At 49.9% G+C, this 22514-nt stretch overlaps 1 protein-coding gene across 2 annotated transcripts in view; it reads right to left on the reverse strand.

Moving 5' to 3' along the window:
• Positions 1–22514, reverse strand: part of LRP8 (LDL receptor related protein 8) — a 188166-nt gene that overhangs the window by 111940 nt on the left and 53712 nt on the right. The gene's annotated exons all lie outside the window — the stretch shown is intronic.

The following is a 22514-nucleotide window of genomic DNA, read 5'->3' on the forward strand; positions in this document are numbered from 1 at the left end:
TTTTAATGTCAAAACAAAATATATATTAATAAAGTTATAATAAAGAAATGAAATCGGCCATTATTACCATAGGTGATCTGCTTACGCCTCCTGCAGCGCTGATTCTGTGCCGCGGCGAGGCCAATGAGCACATATTCAGCCATTTTGCTACTAAGGGCCATATTCAATTAGGCTGCGAAACGTCATTTTCGCCATTTTCTCTTTTCCCCATATTCAATTTCAAAAACCTTTCACAGGTGCGACAAGTCTTTGTCAAACAACGGGGATAAGTTTTCACTATATAATAGGTGGTGATAAAAGTGCAGAACTGGGGTTTTTGGGTGCAGAATTAAAAAAAAAAAAAAAAAAAAAACCCCTGCGCCCCTTGGAATGGCCCCTAAAAGTAATCTGTGTCCAAAAAAAAAAAAAGTTCAATAGGAAACCCCCAAAAAGTTTTTCGTTTTGGGGGACAAACTTAAAAACTAGCAAAATAGACTCGGGGGGAGGGGGAGGGGGGGGGGGGGGTCCCCAAGTATGCGGCAGGTGGATTTTTGAAGAAGTTTTAAAGTTCACTTTGGGGACTTAAAAATATGCTGACACCCATTTTCATGTACCCCAAATTTGATGGGACTAGTTATTTAAAAATAAATAAATAAAGCTAAATGCTCTTCTTCACCACTATCTTCACCAGCGCAAAAAAAACCTGTTGAGACCATATAAAAACCATAAATACCTTCAGCACGGCAATTTGGGAGTACCCATAGTGATCCCCCATATCAGAGCATCTTTTGGGGGGTGACAGGCTGATTTCCCCAAAAGTGACAGGACTTTTCGCTACTTACCTTTCCGCCAGGTCCAGTGTTCCCCGATTCCAAATTGAATAAGGGGATACTCGGGCACGCGCTCGATACTTTATCCCCATCAAACGCTGTGATGACGTCAAAGTCCGGCAATGGACTTTTCGCCTGTAATTGAATATGGCCCTAAGCGTGTGAGGAAATCCCTCCTACAGCGCGTGCGACACAGTTCAGCACTGAACGGAACCGCAATGCTGAATGCAGATTCCCTAATATCGTGAATCGGTGCGTGCATAGGACCCGTTCTGCGAATAAGTGTCCTGCCGGATCGCACGCAGCCCCTGCTATACCGCTGCCTGACTGACAGAGGCACTTAAGAGGCAGTATGGGGGCAGGGTTAGCCGGCGTTGCCGGAAAAGAGGGTGTGTCCGCTCCATTTCCCGAGAGTGACAAGCCCAGGGACTCATAGTTTCCTGGCTTCGGTAGCTGGCAGCCCGGCACCGTCCACCATCGCGACCATCGCATCCCAACCTGCGACCTCCGTTTGCTGCATTTGAGATCCCAACCTGCTGGGATCTCAAATGCAGCAAAGGGTGTCAGACAGGGGGGGGTGTCAGACAGGGGGTGTCAGACAGGGGGCGGGGTGTCAGACAGGGGGTGTCAGACAGGGGGCGGGGTGTCAGACAGGGGGCGGGGTGTCAGACAGGGGGTGGTGTCAGGCAGGGGGTGGGGTGTCAGGCAGGGGGCGGGGTGTCAGGCAGGGGGCGGGGTGTCAGGCAGGGGGCGGGGTGTCAGGCAGGGGGCGGGGTGTCAGACGCCTCTTGCTGCATTTGCATATTTACAAGGACGGAATTGCGAAGCTTTCTGCGCCCCGAGCTGAGTGTACATAAAGGCGCTGCTGTGACTGAGACGCACAGTATCAGAAGTGTCTTAGAATAGTGGCGAGCAGTGAATGGGAGGTGGCTTAGCGCACACACGGAGATGGTCCGTATTATGGGCGTGTCGCTGAGCTAGTAGCGTATACAGACACACAACCGCTAAAAGCCAGGGGCTCTGAATAAGGCCCTATAGGTGCTCAGCGTCTCCCAGCACTCACACTCATGTGTACGGCGCTGCGGAACCCTTGTGGCGCCATATAAATAAAGTATAATAATAATACTCCCTGCCTCCGATTCTCCACGACCCCGCACCAGAATGTGGTGAGAACCCGCCCACTTTTACATAAGCCACGCCCCTGTAGAGATCTGGTATTCGGGACTGTTTCACCACAGATTTGGGGGGTACAGGTACAAGGCGGGATATGGAGCTACAACATGTGATCACTGAGCAACCAATGGAAAAGAGAAATACAAAACCTACAATCCCCTGGTGCATAAATGTGCACACCCTGTCACACCCTTACCCATAAATGTGCACACCCTTACCCATAAATGTGCACCCCCTGTCACTCTTTCCCATAAATGTGCACACCCTGTCACACCCTTACCCATAACTGTGCGCACACTTACCCATAAATGTGCACACCCTGTCACACCCTTTCCCATAAATGTGCACACCCTGTCACTCTTTTCCCATAAATGTGCACACCCTGTCACTCTTTTCCCATAAATGTGCACACCCTGTCACTCCCTTTCCCATAAATGTGCACACCCTGTCACTCTTTCCCATAAATGTGCACACCCTGTCACACCCTTTCCCATAAATGTGCACACCCTGTCACTCTTTGCCATAAATGTGCACACCCTGTCACACCCTTTCCCATAAATGTGCACACCCTGTCACTCTTTCCCATAAATGTGCACACCCTGTCACACCCTTTCCCATAAATGTGCACACCCTGTCACTCTTTGCCATAAATGTGCACACCCTGTCACACCCTTTCCCATAAATGTGCACACCCTGTCACTCTTTCCCATAAATGTGCACACCCTGTCACTCTTTCCCATAAATGTGCACACCCTTTCCCATAAATGTGCACACCCTGTCACACCCTTTCCCATAAATGTGCACATCCTGTCACACCCTTTCCCATAAATGTGCGCACACTTACCCATAAATGTGCACACCCTGTCACTCTTTCCCATAAATGTGCACACCCTGTCACTCTTTGCCATAAATGTGCACACCCTGTCACACCCTTTCCCATAAATGTGCACACCCTGTCACACCCTTTCCCATAAATGTGCACACCCTGTCACTCTTTCCCATAAATGTGCACACCCTGTCACTCTTTCCCATAAATGTGCACACCCTTTCCCATAAATGTGCACATCCTGTCACACCCTTTCCCATAAATGTGCGCACCCTGTCACACCCTTTCCCATAAATGTGCGCACACTTACCCATAAATGTGCACACCCTGTCACTCTTTCCCATAAATGTGCACACCCTGTCACTCTTTCCCATAAATGTGCACACCCTGTCACTCTTTCCCATAAATGTGCACACCCTGTCACTCTTTCCCATAAATGTGCACACCCTGTCACACCCTTTCCCATAAATGTGCACACCCTGTCACACCCTTTCCCATAAATGTGCACACCCTGTCACACCCTTTCCCATAAATGTGCACACCCTGTCACTCTTTCCCATAAATGTGCACACCCTTTCCCATAAATGTGCACACCCTGTCACACCCTTTCCCATAAATGTGCACATCCTGTCACACCCTTTCCCATAAATGTGCGCACACTTACCCATAAATGTGCACACCCTGTCACTCTTTCCCATAAATGTGCACACCCTGTCACTCTTTGCCATAAATGTGCACACCCTGTCACACCCTTTCCCATAAATGTGCACACCCTGTCACACCCTTTCCCATAAATGTGCACACCCTGTCACTCTTTCCCATAAATGTGCACACCCTTTCCCATAAATGTGCACATCCTGTCACACCCTTTCCCATAAATGTGCGCACCCTGTCACACCCTTTCCCATAAATGTGCACACCCTGTCACACCCTTACCCATAAATGTGCGCACACTTACCCATAAATGTGCACACCCTGTCACTCTTTCCCATAAATGTGCACACCCTGTCACTCTTTCCCATAAATGTGCACACCCTGTCACTCTTTCCCATAAATGTGCACACCCTGTCACTCTTTCCCATAAATGTGCACACCCTGTCACACCCTTTCCCATAAATGTGCGCACCCTGTCACACCCTTTCCCATAAATGTGCACACCCTGTCACACCCTTTCCCATAAATGTGCACACCCTGTCATCAGGGCTGTAGTTGTTTTCATAGTTAACCAATCACAATAAAAATCATGTTTAGAGCCAATTAGCATATACTAGCATACAATTAGCAATGAAAGGGAGTGTAATTAACCCCAAATGAGCTGTTGGTTCCATCTTACTGGGACAGCCATGGCCGGCATCCCGGGGAGCTCACTGATGGAAGGTGCGGGCGAGCGGGGTGTAACAATGCTGACGGCATTACATGTACCATGGATCTCTGAGGGAGAGAACGTGGCACAGCAGCGACAGTGCCAGGATCAGGACGTCCCGCCACAGCTGGTAACAGGACAAGGAGAACACCCGTCATGTCAGTACAAGTGTCTCACTACTACTATTTCAGTGGTTATAGAGCAACATAGTTATAGGCAAAGTTTTTCGTTAAGCTGCAGATGTCCAGGACAAGGATGATAACGCCAGCCTATAATCGCCCCACGTGTTCCTGTCCTGTTACCAATACTGACACAAGTACAACTTTTTACTATTACCCAACAATGCAATAAAGTTCCTGCAGCCGGTAACTGTACACAACAGACCAGGGACTGGCTTCCTGCCCCTTCCCAATCAGGGTTAGCCCCTCGCTAGGCCACACAAGGGAAGATATGGCGCAGTCCAGGGCTAGACAGTGGGGGCACAGGGACGGAGTTAGGTTTTAAGGGGACCCCAAGACAACTAACTTGTGGGGGTCCCTGACTAATACAATGGTCAATATGATAAGCTGGCGATGCTATGAACGATTATAATGTGTCCGCCATAGACCCCAGCACTGTCGCTCATGTGAGAAATCCGGAATTATTGTTTATTTACTTTATTTTTGCTTTTTTGATTTATCATCCAAATGTTTTTTCCTATGTGGTTTTAAAATATGGATTTTTTTTGTGCCATTATATATTTTATTGGTTCAGAAGCAAAACACCTGGTTTTTATATACTTGCTTTGTATTCTCCATTATTTATTCAGTTCTCCTAAGTATAACCGGCAATATATCCTTGTACACCATTGGTTTCTGGGAGGGACGGAGTGATCACCCCAAACATCGCTGCTTCTAGCACCGGAATCAATAAAAGTCATTTATCTCAGTAACTAATTGGCCGATGTACATAGATCTCTCATTATCATACGGGGAAGAGACCTCAGCTATGGGAATAACATTCTGTGTGATTACAGCTGTCGCATTCTTGGTCTAAATTCACCTGCAATATTTAAAGAAAATGTCACATCCAGCGCCGGAGAAACGGACACAAACCATCTCCGCAGAGCGCCTGACACGCTGCACGGTCCCGGGAAGCTCCTGATTAAACACCTTTCAATGCGCAACGTCCCCTGACTCTAACCTGCCAGTAAATGTGGTGACACTTTGATTAGGTGGCTGTAAATCCGGCACAAATCCGCATCAATGTAATTAACGGTGGAGCTATTAATGGAAGCCATGAATATTTCATCCACAACTCAGAGCACAGACGGCAACTTTTACTGTCTAATATATTACACACTGAATAATGTAAGTAGTTTTTCTTATATTGGCCACAAAGTGACAGTGGTAGAATCCACGTTCCTATCGTTAGCTACTAGCGCTGGTCTCCATACTCACCTCACACTCACTGCAGTAATAACGCCGGTATGCATGCGGTAAGTGGTGGGATGTATCGCATCCTTAATGCAATGCATCATTCTCTGTAAAGCGCTGCGGTATATGTGTGCGCTATATAAACAACCGGTAATAAATAAATACATCCTGCCCCATGGGCTTCTTACCAGAGACTCCCCCAAACGGGATCCAATAACCTAACACCCCCCCCCCCCACCTGGCTCGTGCAGGACAACTCCCGGGTCATGAACCCAAAAGTCCTCTATACGCAACGGACAGTTATCGGAAAAGCCGTCTGTGACCGGATGGCTTCCAGCCCACACGCCCGATCACAGGTTGGGGTTTCGATCCCCACTAGACCTTGGGGTATCAGGAATTCCCGCTTACCATCATGTTTATTGCTCAAAGTCTTAAAAAAAGACTCAACCTTCCGAATGAAGGGGAATAATCAGCGTACAGGAATCTTATCAGCAGCTCCTCCTCAGAGAATTTACAGGCTTGTCCCCATATATGTCACTGTGTGACAGGCTCACAGGCCCTGTATATATAGTCAGAGCACATAATACAGCATGGTGACATCCTCCCACCGGTGGTCTTGTAACCCAATCAGACCATCTATCCCAAATGTAATTACCACTCACATCCCACAGGAACTGGTCATTTACTCTCATCCTTACATTTATCACACAGTGACATATATCTATGTAGGATAACCAGTAATAATAATCACTTCCGTCTTCCTGCAATAATCAGGAAAAACTGACACTTTATCCCCAGAAGCGCAGACACACAAGAGACAGTCTCAGGGACCTATCACAGGAAGCGCAGACACACAGGAGACAGTGTCAGGGACCTATCACAGGAAGTGCAGACACACAGGAGACAGTGTCAGGGACATATCACAGGAAGCGCAGACACACAGGAGACAGTGTCAGGGACCTATCACAGGAAGTGCAGACACACAGGAGACAGTCTCAGGGACCTATCACAGGAAGCGCAGACACACGAGAGACAGTGTCAGGGACCTATCACAGGAAGCGCAGACACACAGGAGACAGTCTCAGGGACCTATCACAGGAAGCGCAGACACACGAGAGACAGTGTCAGGGACCTATCACAGGAAGCGCAGACACACAGGAGACAGTCTCAGGGACCTATCACAGGAAGCGCAGACACACAGGAGACAGTCTCAGGGACCTATCACAGGAAGCGCAGACACACAGGAGACAGTCTCAGGGACCTATCACAGGAAGCGCAGACACACAGGAGACAGTCTCAGGGACCTATCACAGGAAGCGCAGACACACAGGAGACAGTCTCAGGGACATATCACAGGAAGCGCAGACACACAGGAGACAGTCTCAGGGATATATCACAGGAAGCGCAGACAAAGGAGACAGTCTCAGGGACATATCACAGGAAGCGCAGACAAAGGAGACAGTCTCAGGGACATATCACAGGAAGCGCAGACACACACGAGACAGTCTCAGGGACATATCACAGGAAGCGCAGACACACAAGAGACAGTCTCAGGGATATATCACAGGAAGCAGAGACACACAAAGGAGACAGTCTCAGGGACATATCACAGGAAGTGCAGACACACAAAGGAGACAGTCTCAGGGACATATCACAGGAAGTGCAGACACACAAAGGAGACAGTCTCAGGGACATATCACAGGAAGTGCACACACACAGGAGACAGTCTCAGGGACATATCACAGGAAGTGCACACACACAGGAGACAGTGTCAGGGACCTATCACAGGAAGCGCAGACACACAGGAGACAGTGTCAGGGACCTATCACAGGAAGTGCAGACACACAGGAGACAGTGTCAGGGACATATCACAGGAAGCGCAGACACACAGGAGACAGTGTCAGGGACCTATCACAGGAAGTGCAGACACACAGGAGACAGTCTCAGGGACCTATCACAGGAAGCGCAGACACACGAGAGACAGTGTCAGGGACCTATCACAGGAAGCGCAGACACACAGGAGACAGTCTCAGGGACATCACAGGAAGCGCAGACACACAGGAGACAGTCTCAGGGACCTATCACAGGAAGCGCAGACACACAGGAGACAGTCTCAGGGACCTATCACAGGAAGCGCAGACACACAGGAGACAGTCTCAGGGACCTATCACAGGAAGCGCAGACACACAGGAGACAGTCTCAGGGACATATCACAGGAAGCGCAGACACACAGGAGACAGTCTCAGGGATATATCACAGGAAGCGCAGACAAAGGAGACAGTCTCAGGGACATATCACAGGAAGCGCAGACAAAGGAGACAGTCTCAGGGACATATCACAGGAAGCGCAGACACACACGAGACAGTCTCAGGGACATATCACAGGAAGCGCAGACACACAAGAGACAGTCTCAGGGACATATCACAGGAAGTGCAGACACACAAAGGAGACAGTCTCAGGGACATATCACAGGAAGTGCAGACACACAAAGGAGACAGTCTCAGGGACATATCACAGGAAGTGCACACACACAGGAGACAGTCTCAGGGACATATCACAGGAAGTGCACACACACAGGAGACAGTCTCAGGGACACATCACAGGAAGTGCAGATACACAGGAGACAGTCTCAGGGACATATCACAGGAAGTGCAGATACACAGGAGACAGTCTCAGGGACATATCACAGGAAGTGCACACACACAGGAGACAGTCTCATGGACATATCACAGGAAGTGCAGACATACAAGAGACAGTCTCAGGGACCTATCACAGGAAGCGCAGACACACAGGAGACAGTCTCAGGGACATATCACAGGAAGTGCAGACACACAAAGGAGACAGTCTCAGGGACATATCACAGGAAGCGCAGACACACAGGAGACAGTCTCAGGGACATATCACAGGAAGCGCAGACACACAGGAGACAGTCTCAGGGACAGATCACAGGAAGCGCAGACACACAGGAGACAGTCACAGGGACATATCACAGGAAGTGCAGATACACAGGAGACAGTCTCAGGGACATATCACAGGAAGTGCAGACACACAAGAGACAGTCTCAGGGACATATCACAGGAAGTGCAGACATACAAGAGACAGTCTCAGGGACCTATCACAGGAAGTGCAGACACACACAAGAGACAGTCTCAGGGTTATATCACAGGAAGTGCAGACACACAAGAGACAGTCTCAGGGACCTATCACAGGAAGCGCAGACACACAGGAGACAGTCTCAGGGACCTATCACAGGAAGCGCAGACACACAGGAGACAGTCTCAGGGACCTATCACAGGAAGTGCAGACATACAAGAGACAGTCTCAGGGACCTATCACAGGAAGCGCAGACACACAGGAGACAGTCTCAGGGACCTATCACAGGAAGCGCAGACACACAGGAGACAGTCTCAGGGACCTATCACAGGAAGTGCAGACATACAAGAGACAGTCTCAGGGACCTATCACAGGAAGCGCAGACACACAAGAGACAGTCTCAGGGACATATCACAGGGAGTGCAGACACACACAAGAGACAGTCTCAGGGACATATCACAGGAAGTGCAGACACACAGAAGAGACAGTCTCAGGGACATATCACAGGAAGTGCAGACACACAAGAGACAGTCTCAGGGACCTATCACAGGAAGCGCAGACACACAGGAGACAGTCTCAGGGACACATCACAGGAAGTGCAGACACACAGGAGACAGTCTCAGGGACATATCACAGGAAGCGCAGACACACAAGAGACAGTCTCAGGGACCTATCACAGGAAGCGCAGACACACAAGAGACAGTCTCAGGGACATATCACAGGGAGTGCAGACACACACAAGAGACAGTCTCAGGGACATATCACAGGAAGTGCAGATACACAAGAGACAGTCTCAGGGACATATCACAGGAAGTGCAGACACACAAGAGACAGTCTCAGGGACCTATCACAGGAAGCGCAGACACACAGGAGACAGTCTCAGGGACACATCACAGGAAGTGCCCACACACAGGAGACAGTCTCAGGGACATATCACAGGAAGCGCAGACACACAAGAGACAGTCTCAGGGACCTATCATAGGAAGCGCAGACACACAAGAGACAGTCTCAGGGACATATCACAGGGAGTGCAGACACACACAAGAGACAGTCTCAGGGACATATCACAGGAAGTGCAGACACACAAGAGACAGTCTCAGGGACACATCACAGGAAGTGCCCACACACAGGAGACAGTCTCAGGGACATATCACAGGAAGCGCAGACACACAAGAGACAGTCTCAGGGACATATCACAGGAAGTGCAGACACAGAAGAGACAGTCTCAGGGACATATCACAGGAAGTGCAGACACACAAGAGACAGTCTCAGGGACCTATCACAGGAAGCGCAGACACACAGGAGACAGTCTCAGGGACACATCACAGGAAGTGCCCACACACAGGAGACAGTCTCAGGGACATATCACAGGAAGCGCAGACACACAAGAGACAGTCTCAGGGACATATCACAGGAAGCGCAGACACACAAGAGACAGTCTCAGGGACACATCACAGGAAGTGCCCACACACAGGAGACAGTCTCAGGGACATATCACAGGAAGCGCAGACACACAAGAGACAGTCTCAGGGACATATCACAGGAAGCGCAGACACACAGGAGACAGTCTCAGGGACATATCACAGGAAGCGCAGACACACAGGAGACAGTCTCAGGGACATATCACAGGAAGCGCAGACACACAAGAGACAGTCTCAGGGACATATCACAGGAAGCGCAGACACACAAGAGACAGTCTCAGGGACATATCACAGGAAGCGCAGACAAAGGAGACAGTCTCAGGGACATATCACAGGAAGCGCAGACAAAGGAGACAGTCTCAGGGACATATCACAGGAAGCGCAGACACACACGAGACAGTCTCAGGGACATATCACAGGAAGTGCAGACACACACGAGACAGTCTCAGGGACATATCACAGGAAGCGCAGACACACAGGAGACAGTCTCAGGGACATATCACAGGAAGTGCAGACACACAAGAGACAGTCTCAGGGACATATCACAGGAAGCGCAGACACACAAGAGACAGTCTCAGGGACATATCACAGGAAGCGCAGACAAAGGAGACAGTCTCAGGGACATATCACAGGAAGCGCAGACAAAGGAGACAGTCTCAGGGACATATCACAGGAAGCGCAGACACACACGAGACAGTCTCAGGGACATATCACAGGAAGCGCAGACACACAAGAGACAGTCTCAGGGATATATCACAGGAAGCGCAGACACACAAAGGAGACAGTCTCAGGGACATATCACAGGAAGTGCAGACACACAAAGGAGAGTCTCAGGGACATATCACAGGAAGCGCAGACACACAGGAGACAGTCTCAGGGACACATCACAGGAAGTGCACACACACAGGAGACAGTCACAGGGACATATCACAGGAAGTGCAGATACACAGGAGACAGTCTCAGGGACATATCACAGGAAGTGCACACACACAAGAGACAGTCTCAGGGTGATATCACAGGAAGTGCACACACACAGGAGACAATCTCAGGGACATATCACAGGAAGTGCAGACACACAAAGGAGACAGTCTCAGGGACATATCACAGGAAGTGCAGACACACAGGAGACAGTCTCAGGGACATATCACAGGAAGTGCACACACACAGGAGACAGTCTCAGGGACACATCACAGGAAGTGCAGACACACAGGAGACAGTCTCAGGGACATATCACAGGAAGTGCACTCACATAGGAGACAGTCTCAGGGTTATATCACAGGAAGGGCAGACACACATAGGAGACAGTCTCAGGGTTATATCACAGGAAGCGCAGACACACACGAGACAGTCTCAGGGACATATCACAGGAAGCGCAGACACACACGAGACAGTCTCAGGGACATATCACAGGAAGCGCAGACACACAAGAGACAGTCTCAGGGACATATCACAGGAAGTGCAGACACACAGGAGACAGTCTCAGGGACATATCACAGGAAGCGCAGACACACAAGAGACAGTCTCAGGGACATATCACAGGAAGCGCAGACACACAAGAGACAGTCTCAGGGACACATCACAGGAAGTGCAGACACACAAGAGACAGTCTCAGGGACATATCACAGGAAGTGCAGACACACAGGAGACAGTCTCAGGGACATATCACAGGAAGTGCAGACACACAGGAGACAGTCTCAGGGACACATCACAGGAAGTGCACACACATAGGAGACAGTCTCAGGGTTATATCACAGGAAGGGCAGACACACAAGAGAGTCTCAGGGACATATCACAGGAAGCGCAGACACACAAGAGACAGTCTCAGGGACATATCACAGGAAGTGCAGACACACAAGAGACAGTCTCAGGGACCTATCACAGGAAGTGCAGACACATAGGAGACAGTCTCAGGGTTATATCACAGGAAGCGCAGACACACACGAGACAGTCTCAGGGACATATCACAGGAAGCGCAGACACACAAGAGACAGTCTCAGGGACATATCACAGGAAGCGCAGACACACAAGAGACAGTCTCAGGGTTATATCACAGGAAGCGCAGACACACAGGAGACAGTCTCAGTGACATATCACAGGAAGTGCAGACACACAGGAGACAGTCTCAGGGACATATCACAGGAAGTGCAGACACACAGGAGACAGTCTCAGGGACCTATCACAGGAAGCGCAGACACACAGGAGACAGTCTCAGGGACCTATCACAGGAAGCGCAGACACACAGGAGACAGTCTCAGGGACCTATCACAGGAAGTGCAGACATACAAGAGACAGTCTCAGGGACCTATCACAGGAAGCGCAGACACACAGGAGACAGTCTCAGGGACCTATCACAGGAAGCGCAGACACACAGGAGACAGTCTCAGGGACCTATCACAGGAAGCGCAGACACACAAGAGACAGTCTCAGGGACACATCACAGGAAGTGCCCACACACAGGAGACAGTCTCAGGGACATATCACAGGAAGCGCAGACACACAAGAGACAGTCTCAGGGACATATCACAGGAAGCGCAGACACACAGGAGACAGTCTCAGGGACATATCACAGGAAGCGCAGACACACAGGAGACAGTCTCAGGGACATATCACAGGAAGCGCAGACACACAAGAGACAGTCTCAGGGACATATCACAGGAAGCGCAGACAAAGGAGACAGTCTCAGGGACATATCACAGGAAGCGCAGACAAAGGAGACAGTCTCAGGGACATATCACAGGAAGCGCAGACACACACGAGACAGTCTCAGGGACATATCACAGGAAGTGCAGACACACACGAGACAGTCTCAGGGACATATCACAGGAAGCGCAGACACACAGGAGACAGTCTCAGGGACATATCACAGGAAGTGCAGACACACAAGAGACAGTCTCAGGGACATATCACAGGAAGCGCAGACACACAAGAGACAGTCTCAGGGACATATCACAGGAAGCGCAGACAAAGGAGACAGTCTCAGGGACATATCACAGGAAGCGCAGACACACAAGAGACAGTCTCAGGGACATATCACAGGAAGCGCAGACACACAGGAGACAGTCTCAGGGACATATCACAGGAAGTGCAGACACACAGGAGACAGTCTCAGGGACATATCACAGGAAGCGCAGACACACAGGAGACAGTCTCAGGGTTATATCACAGGAAGCGCAGACACACAGGAGACAGTCTCAGGGTTATATCACAGGAAGTGCAGACACACAGGAGACAGTCTCAGGGACATATCACAGGAAGCGCTGACACACAGGAGACAGTCTCAGGGACCTATCACAGGAAGTGCAGACACACAAGAGACAGTCTCAGGGACATATCACAGGAAGCGCAGACACACAGGAGACAGTCTCAGGGACATATCACAGGAAGTGCAGACACACAAGAGACAGTCTCAGGGACATATCACAGGAAGCGTAGACACACTAGAGACAGTCTCAGGGTTATATCACAGGAAGTGCAGACACACGAGAGACAGTCTCAGGGACATATCACAGGAAGCGCAGACACACAGGAGACAGTCTCAGGGACATATCAGAGGAAGTGCAGACACACAAGAGACAGTCTCAGGGACATATCACAGGAAGTGCAGACACACGAGAGACAGTCTCAGGGACATATCACAGGAAGCGCAGACACACAAGAGACAGTCTCAGGGACATATCACAGGAAGTGCAGACACACAGGAGACAGTCTCAGGGACATATCACAGGAAGCGCAGACACACAGGAGACAGTCTCAGGGACATATCACAGGAAGTGCAGACACACAAGAGACAGTCTCAGGGACATATCACAGGAAGTGCAGACACACAAGAGACAGTCTCAGGGACATATCACAGGAAGTGCAGACACACGAGAGACAGTCTCAGGGACATATCACAGGAAGCGCAGACACACAGGAGACAGTCTCAGGGACATATCACAGGAAGTGCAGACACACAGGAGACAGTCTCAGGGACATATCACAGGAAGCGCAGACACACAGGAGACAGTCTCAGGGACATATCACAGGAAGTGCAGACACACAAGAGACAGTCTCAGGGACATATCACAGGAAGTGCAGACACACGAGAGACAGTCTCAGGGACATATCACAGGAAGCGCAGACACACAAGAGACAGTCTCAGGGACATATCACAGGAAGTGTAGACACACAGGAGACAGTCTCAGGGTTATATCACAGGAAGGTTTGGCTATATGACTCTCCTCACACCATCATACAGAACGCTCTCATCCTGGTCTCACCTGGAGGTCACTGACCACAACATGTCTCTCCATTCCTCAGACCTCCTGCTAGGAGATGACAATCAGCATCTAATTTCCTGCAGTCACAGACGCTGCTCATGTCTTATACAGGAATATCCAAGAAGTGTATTTTCTCTACTAACTATAGATGTAACATTGTACATACATTGTACATACATTCACATTTCATGTCTGTGCACAATATCAGGCTTTGTACCCTGCAGCACTGTAACCCGGAACCCGCTGTCCTGGCTCAGTGCTGCACATACTCTACCATCTTACATACGTTTTTATTTTTAAACACTCGGCGCCTAGCGCAGAGTACACATTTACACTGGGCGCCTGGCGCCTTTTGTCCTTTTAAAATGGCGCCGCAGCACGGTGGTTAACCCCTTCATATTATGCGTTATATTACCATCACTGTATGGCGAGAAGCTACAGATAATACCCAGCGTCAGCCTCTGTGTTATATTACCGTCACTGTATGGTGAGAGGCTACAGGTAATACCCAGCGTCAGCCTCTGCGTTATATTACCGTCACTGTATGGTGAGAGGCTACAGGTAATACCCAGCGTCAGCCTCTGCGTTATATTACCGTCACTGTATGGTGAGAGGCTACAGGTAATACCCAGCGTCAGCCTCTGCGTTATATTACCGTCACTGTATGGTGAGAGGCTACAGATAATACCCAGCATCAGCCTCTGCGTTATATTACCGTCACTGTATAGTGAGAAGCTACAGCTAATACCCAGCGTCCGGGAGGGAGGGTGTGAGAACAGCACCAATGAGCACGGCGGTAACGTAGGCATGTACTGCTACATCTGAGGAGCGTGTCATACATGTGATAAGCGCGCACTGCTACATCTGAGAGGCGTGTCATACATGTGATAGGCGTGTACTGCTACATCTGAGAGGCGTGTCATACATGTGAGGGGCATGTCATAATACTGACTTACATTAAATGTAAATAAGCCCCAAAGCAGTTAGTACGATTTACATGTTGATGATAACACACTGATACTTCTCAGGACTTGCTCATATATTGTGTATTACACGGGGCTCCATGTACGTGGTCACAAGTAACCTTATATGAAAATATATGTAGCCATAGGGATCATTGTGCCTTATAACCACTACAGGGAAATGGCGCAGATTATAGCACATGAATGAATATATCTCTGATTTCTTTTTTCTTCCAAGTATATAACATAATGGGGGTGAGGTGTAATCAGGGAGATTGCTGGACTCTTCAGGGAGTCAGGGGGATTACTACTATTTTAGGGAGTCTCCCCGACAATCAGGGAGAGCTGACCAGTATGATGGGTATTATCCTTGTGCCGGGGGCATTGCCAACATGAGGCCCAGGAGCGGCTGTGGAGGTGCCATCCCTGATTGAGGAAAATTAGTTTTTGAAAGTGTAAAGAGATGACATTAGTTATCCGTGATTTACTGTAGATGCTGCATTGGATAGCGCCCAGGTTACGCCGTGCTACCAGGGGCTGCTTTAGATAAGACGACAAAAGCATTTAATGTAGCGTAATGCACAACCAGCAACCATAATGTGCGCACAAAGGGTGCATGTACATTGCATTATACTGGAAGCCAAGAATCCACTCCAGCCATCTGCAGGGTATTCTCTAATTGGGACTGAAACTTAATTATCCTGCTAGACGCCGGTCAGCGGCAGCCTGTCCCCGATTCTGCCAGGGTGCACAAGTGATGCCATGTACAGATGGGCCCAGCCATTGTTAGGGATAGAGGGATAGGAAAGGCCGGACTGACAGTCTATAGCGATCATAGTGCTCATATAACCACCCCAATGACCTGACATGTACGTAACTAACTCACGCGTTGTCCTTACACAGCTACACGTACTGGGACTGGTAATTACGTCACACACCCGGAGGCCTTCTGAGCAGGCGGTTTCTTTGCGCACAATAATGATGGTGTACGCAGAACAAAGCGTCTCCTGTTTTAATAAAGTGGTCGTCAATGCTGGAAGCGTTCTTACACCCCTGAGCGAGTAACTGGCAACCACCAGAGACAGACTGAGGAGCGAGGCAGAGACTGGCAGGTTATATAATGGGCTCCCATCTGTCTGTGCGAGAGGGGTCTATGTGAGACGCCATGATCTACAGGCTAGGAGATAAGCAGGAGATGATGGGGATTAACCAGCTGCAATCACACACACACACACACACACACACACACACACACACACAATTTATTCCCGTAGACGAAGCCACCAGGAGACCCCACGCGTAGGAAGGTTATCCCAGGATTAATCTGCGCCGAGTGATGGGCCATTGCCTCTAACTGCAGCTCCAATATCCGCCTCCTGTATTCCTCTGGTATAGCCGAGAACGGAGTGTAACAAACCCACGCTGACCTGACCCTGCTGGCACTGCCCGACACAGACCGCGGGGATCATTACCAGCACAATCATAGGGAGCAGGAGAAGTAATGGCATTTATTGGTAATGCTACATCCGAGGCCTGGTAGGGTGCTGAGGTGTGTAATACCATACACAGAAATAACCGGAGAGGATGTGATAACGACATGCACAGACACTCGCAGCTATCAGCAGCCCCAAACGCGTTATCCCACTGTCAGTCACACACCAAAAGTGAATGAAGTACAACAATAAACAACTTTCTGTACGTTTAAATCATATTTTATATACTTAAAAATATTGCTTTTCAATTTCATGCATTGTTATACATTAGTGTTTATATTCTTTACGAACGTTGCACAATTTCCAATATAACAGTGTGTAAATATAGATATATATATATATATATACACATACACACATTTCTGCAATTCTATGTATGATAATATATTTGATTTTGTAAGTGATGACAGATTTGTGATAACTTATTGTATTCAGCGTTGCTCGTAGTTACATTGTGTTTGGTAAATGTATAGGCTTCCATAGGAACCTGTTATTACCTGGACTTTCCCCCTCTGAATGGTGAGCGCCTGAGGACGCGAGCGCACACATGGATACGACAGTGATGACAATGACGACGTTACCAGCACTCAGGAAGACAAATGACAGCCCGACCAGTTACATTGTGTTACCTGTAACCTATTGTGTAGTGACCGATGTATCTATACTGTAATATGTGTTACTAAGGTTACTCCTGTATTGTTTGCTGTGTATAAATTGTACCATGGTGACCCTGTAAGTCCGAGCGTTCACAATTGAAGCATTATGTAGGTGCCAAGCGCACGTGCGCAGTGTAAGGGCGGTACTCTTTGTATTTCTTTATGCCAATAAATCTTTTGGACTTTGGAACTCCCAGAAGCTGAGCGGACGTCACAATTATTTCATCTTTAATACCACCCATACGTCTATGAGCACATTACGATAGGGGTGTGCGGTGCTGGTCCGTCCCCAATGCCACGCATCATACACAGGTCCTGCACCACCAGATCACTGCTGTGGCATTTAAATTGGTATTCAGTGACTAAACGTGGGCTATAAAACCTTCCCCTCTGCACCACCAGCCTGAGCTGCTGGCACAAGGCCGGATCCATGGACCCATGTTTCCTCTGCCAACTCCGACCCTGCCCTCTGCGTGTCAGACTAGGCCAAGCTTCACCAGTCTCCGTCTCCCTGGTGTGGGGGTCCCGTCCTTAGCTGGCAGGAGGGGGACGGGTGGTCTTCTGCCGCTGTAAATCCACATAATTGACAAAGCATTTTTGCCCACAGAACTGACGCTCACTTATGATTTCGCGTTGTCCACCATTGTCTGTAAATGGTAGAGACTGTTCTGGGATTTTCCTGCAGGAGATCAGCAGTTTCTGACAATGCTCCGTCCACCACGTCTGGCCCCGAGAATCGTTCCGCAGAGAGCCGGGCAGGGACGCATTCAAAATGCTTGTAATATTGCCCGGCACTGTGAAATTGCTGCGGCAGCTCGGCACTGAAGGGGTTACACCTCCGCGAGGACAGCTGTGCAGGGAATGAGAAAATGGCTATAGGCAGCTTCTGCTCCTCTGCTCCCTTCTCCAGGCCAGTTATCAGCCTAAATAGCGCTTTGCTTTCCTGTCCATCACAGAACGCGGGCGCCAGTCAGAGATCGGAGCATGGCACAAGTCCTGTCACCAGCCCAGGGTGACACTGCTGCCAACGGCACTGGGCACAGATGCACTTACAGGTACAGGGAACAACCAAAGGAGGTCAAACATATTTGGCAAATTTGGCCTCGATCACTAATATTAAAGGTACATTGCAGTAATTGTATGTAATTATGGTATACTAAGAAATACACAAAATAAGGCGTCAGAACGGTGCCAGCCGGCCGCAATCCAGTCAGTGTTATCAAAGCCCTGCACTAAAGACCGTTCACCTAGACGCCGCTCTTCTATTGAGCCCCATTTATCAAGGATTGCTTTTGCAATGCGATCAGGGCATGCCGGTAACGCCCCTGACCGCGTGCCGGTAACGCCCCTGACCGCGTGCCGGTAACGCCCCTGACCGCGTGCCGGTAACGCCCCTGACCGCGTGCCGGTAACGCCCCTATTTGCTGGATGTATTATTGGGGACATGCAGGGAGACAGGCTCCGAAAGGATCCCTTTCCCTGCGAGGTCTCTGGAGGGCAGTCGGGGCTGCTGCGCATGCGTAGTCCCGCGGACCGCACATGAGCGGCTCTCATTGCCGGCGGAGGGTTCCGTGAGATCCCTCCGCTGGCTAATTATGCGGTAAGTTGCCATAGACTACAGCGGCTAACGCTATCTTCAGATGGCGTTAGCTGCTGGGGCCATTCCCGATATTGATACAGTTGGCAGCATCGCATCCCCCATAGAAACCTCCTTCATACGTCCGGGGGATACTTAGGTGTTTTCGGGGGTTTACCTCAAATACTGTTTTACCTCAAATTCACTTTGATAAATGGGCCCCTTTAGTGCTTATTTATCTAACGTTCTCTGCGCATGGCGATACATTTGACATGTGGCCTGCGTTCCCCATGACTCCAGACGTTCAGGCCTAACTCCTGCACCCTACCTAGAGGCAGAACTTGGTGATGCACAACCATGGCCTGCTGGTACTACAATGTCACGAATCGTGGCACTGTACAATGGGGGGCTATTATGAGGCGACCCACACAGTAATACCCCCAAACCTCTTCTCCATTATCTGGTAATTGTATGTAGTGTTAGTGCAGCTTTTCTGTCCTGATGTCCCAGGTTCCCCCCTGTACCCCCAGCACATTGGAGCAGATCTCACATGCCCATTCTAGCTGTGCAGACCACACCCGCAGCCTAAGACCTGGCATTCATGGGCAAGGTCAGTCTGGTAGCAATCCGACGTGTGTGAGCTTCAGTCTGATTCTGCCAGCCTGTCCCCATGGGACCTTGCTGAGCGGTATGGCATAACTGCGAGATTCTTCTTTTCCTGTAGTAAATTCTACGTATTCTACATTACAGTAAGTGTAAATTATCACCATCAACAAACGCAGCGCACGGAGAAGAGTTTGTGAGCCCCTGTATTAGAACTGCTCATGGCCGTTATCTCAGCAACTGCAGAGGGCCTGTACCTGCTCTCACCATGGGGGACACTGAGGGGGGACAGAGCGGGGCGGGAACACAGAGGGGGGGACAGGGCAGGGCGGGGACACTGAGGGGGGGACAGGGCAGGGCGGGGACACTGAGGGGGGGACAGGGCAGGGCGGGGACACTGAGGGGGGGACAGGGCAGGGCGGGGACACTGAGAGGGGGACAGGGCAGGGCGGGGACACTGAGGGGGGGACAGGGCAGGGCGGGGACACTGAGGGGGGGACAGGGCAGGGCGGGGACACTGAGGGGGGGACAGGGCAGGGCGGGGACACTGAGAGGGGGACAGGGCAGGGCGGGGACACTGAGGGGGGGACAGGGCAGGGCGGGGACACTGAGGGGGGGACAGGGCAGGGCGGGGACACTGAGGGGGGGACAGGGCAGGGCGGGGACACTGAGGGGGGGACAGGGCAGGGCGGGGACACTGAGGGGGGGACAGGGCAGGGCGGGGACACTGAGGGGGGGACAGGGCAGGGCGGGGACACTGAGGGGGGGACAGGGCAGGGCGGGGACACTGAGGGGGGGACAGGGCAGGGCGGGGACACTGAGGGGGGGACAGGGCCGGGACACTGAGGGGGGGACAGGGCAGGGCGGGGACACTGAGGGGGGGACAGGGCAGGGCGGGGACACTGAGGGGGGGACAGGGCAGGGCGGGGACACAGATTATACAGCCAGTGGTAACACTGCAGATATTTGGTTGGTGATTTTCAAAAATGTGATTCCTACACTGTTAGAGGAACAAAAGGTTTGATGGCCACTGCTCAGATGTGCATTTGTGTGTATATATGTGTGTGTGTGTGTATATGTGTTTGTATATATATATGTATATATATATATATATATATATATATATATATGTATATATGTGTATGTGTGCGTGTGTGTGTATCTGTGTGTGTGTGTATCTGTGTGTGTGTGTATATATCTGTGTGTGTGTGTGTATATATCTGTGTGTGTATATACAGATCTGTGTGTGTGTGTATATATAGATCTGTGTGTGTGTATATATAGATCTGTGTGTGTGTATATATAGATCTGTGTGTGTGTATATATAGATCTGTGTGTGCGTGTGTGTGTATCTGTGTGTGTGTGTATCTGTGTGTGTGTGTATCTGTGTGTGTGTGTGTATATATCTGTGTGTGTGTGTGTATATATCTGTGTGTGTGTGTATATACAGATCTGTGTGTGTGTGTATATATCTGTGTGTGTGTGTATATATAGATCTGTGTGTGTGTATATATAGATCTGTGTGTGTGTATATATAGATCTGTGTGTGTGTGTATATATCTGTGTGTGTGCGCGCGTGTGTGTGTGTGTGTGTGTGTGTGTGCTAGCTCATAGTTGCAATCATACAAATTGCTCACCCCTTATAGTTGTGTTCACGGATTCATTTACCACAAACTATTCCCTTATTATATCTTTTGCGTTCATTTCTAATTGTATAAGATAGAGAGTGGCCTGTGCGGAGATGGACGTGCACATCCCGAATATGGGCGCACGCCCCTCCCCACCAATGCCTCTTATTGCGGTCACAGAGGGGACAGACCAGCTAAGCGATACCCCGCACCCTCACAGGTAAGTATGGCAGAGAGGTGGGCTGAGATGGGCTGTGCCTGGGTCTATGTGACGCTCTGACCAGTACAATTTGGAGGAAGGGTCCGTACACAAGCGGCAGCGTTCGGGAGCAGTGGTGCGAATTTATCGCGATCACCGTATAATATGAAGGAAGGTGACAGAGCGATGGCACTATGATTATAGCATCAGTCGGGCATTATAGGATGTACCACAGGTCTCAGCACTACACACTAGGAACCTGGGGGTAAATGAGGGCCATACGCCACACTGTGCACAATAGCCACGATGGACAATAGGGATTTCTACCCTCCCTAATTCTCACACCTCTCACTTGTTCTCCTTCTGCTCAACACAGATTCTCTATTAATAATGAGCTGATTCTGTCCGGGGATCGGCGGCAGATAATGGCGGCCTTTTCTTCTCTGAAGACGGATGTCCTATTTCCGCCTTAGTGCCGGGCACTGACAGACCCCAGTACGAGCCCTAATCATGACACTCTTGTAAGAGTCTAGACAGGACATTAAGAGTTGTTTGTTTTACCCTCAATAGAAACCCTTGGCGATTCACGGCAAAAAGGCAGGAATCCGGCTGTAGAGAGGGGAACCTTTCCTTTGTGCCAAAGATAAAGTAACGGCAGAAAGTGGATGCGAGAGAGGGACCTAATCAGGCGGAATAAGAGGATTGGAGGCGGAGGGGGGTCTGACCTGGGGGTCAAAGGGTGCTCTGCGTAAATCATAATTATCCCGGGGCATCTGCGTGACTAATAATATTTTCTACCGCGCCCGACAAAGACGCAAGTTATAGGGAATAGGAGAACATACATGGGAAACTCCATCTGTAATTCACCACCAATTCTATTCACACTTGTTCTGAATAAAGCGCTCAGTCAAACGCAGAGACGTGCGCACAAAACAGCTTTGATCTAACGGTTTGAAAGCGTTTTACATGACCGCAATGTTATTACTAAAATGGATCCTAAAAGGCGGATGGGAGAAGAGAGGGGTTTTTCCTCGTCTC

The sequence above is a fragment of the Taudactylus pleione genome, unplaced genomic scaffold (assembly GCF_031769625.1).
Source record: "Taudactylus pleione unplaced genomic scaffold, aTauple2 ptg001992l, whole genome shotgun sequence".
Taxonomy (NCBI): Eukaryota; Metazoa; Chordata; class Amphibia; order Anura; family Myobatrachidae; genus Taudactylus; species Taudactylus pleione.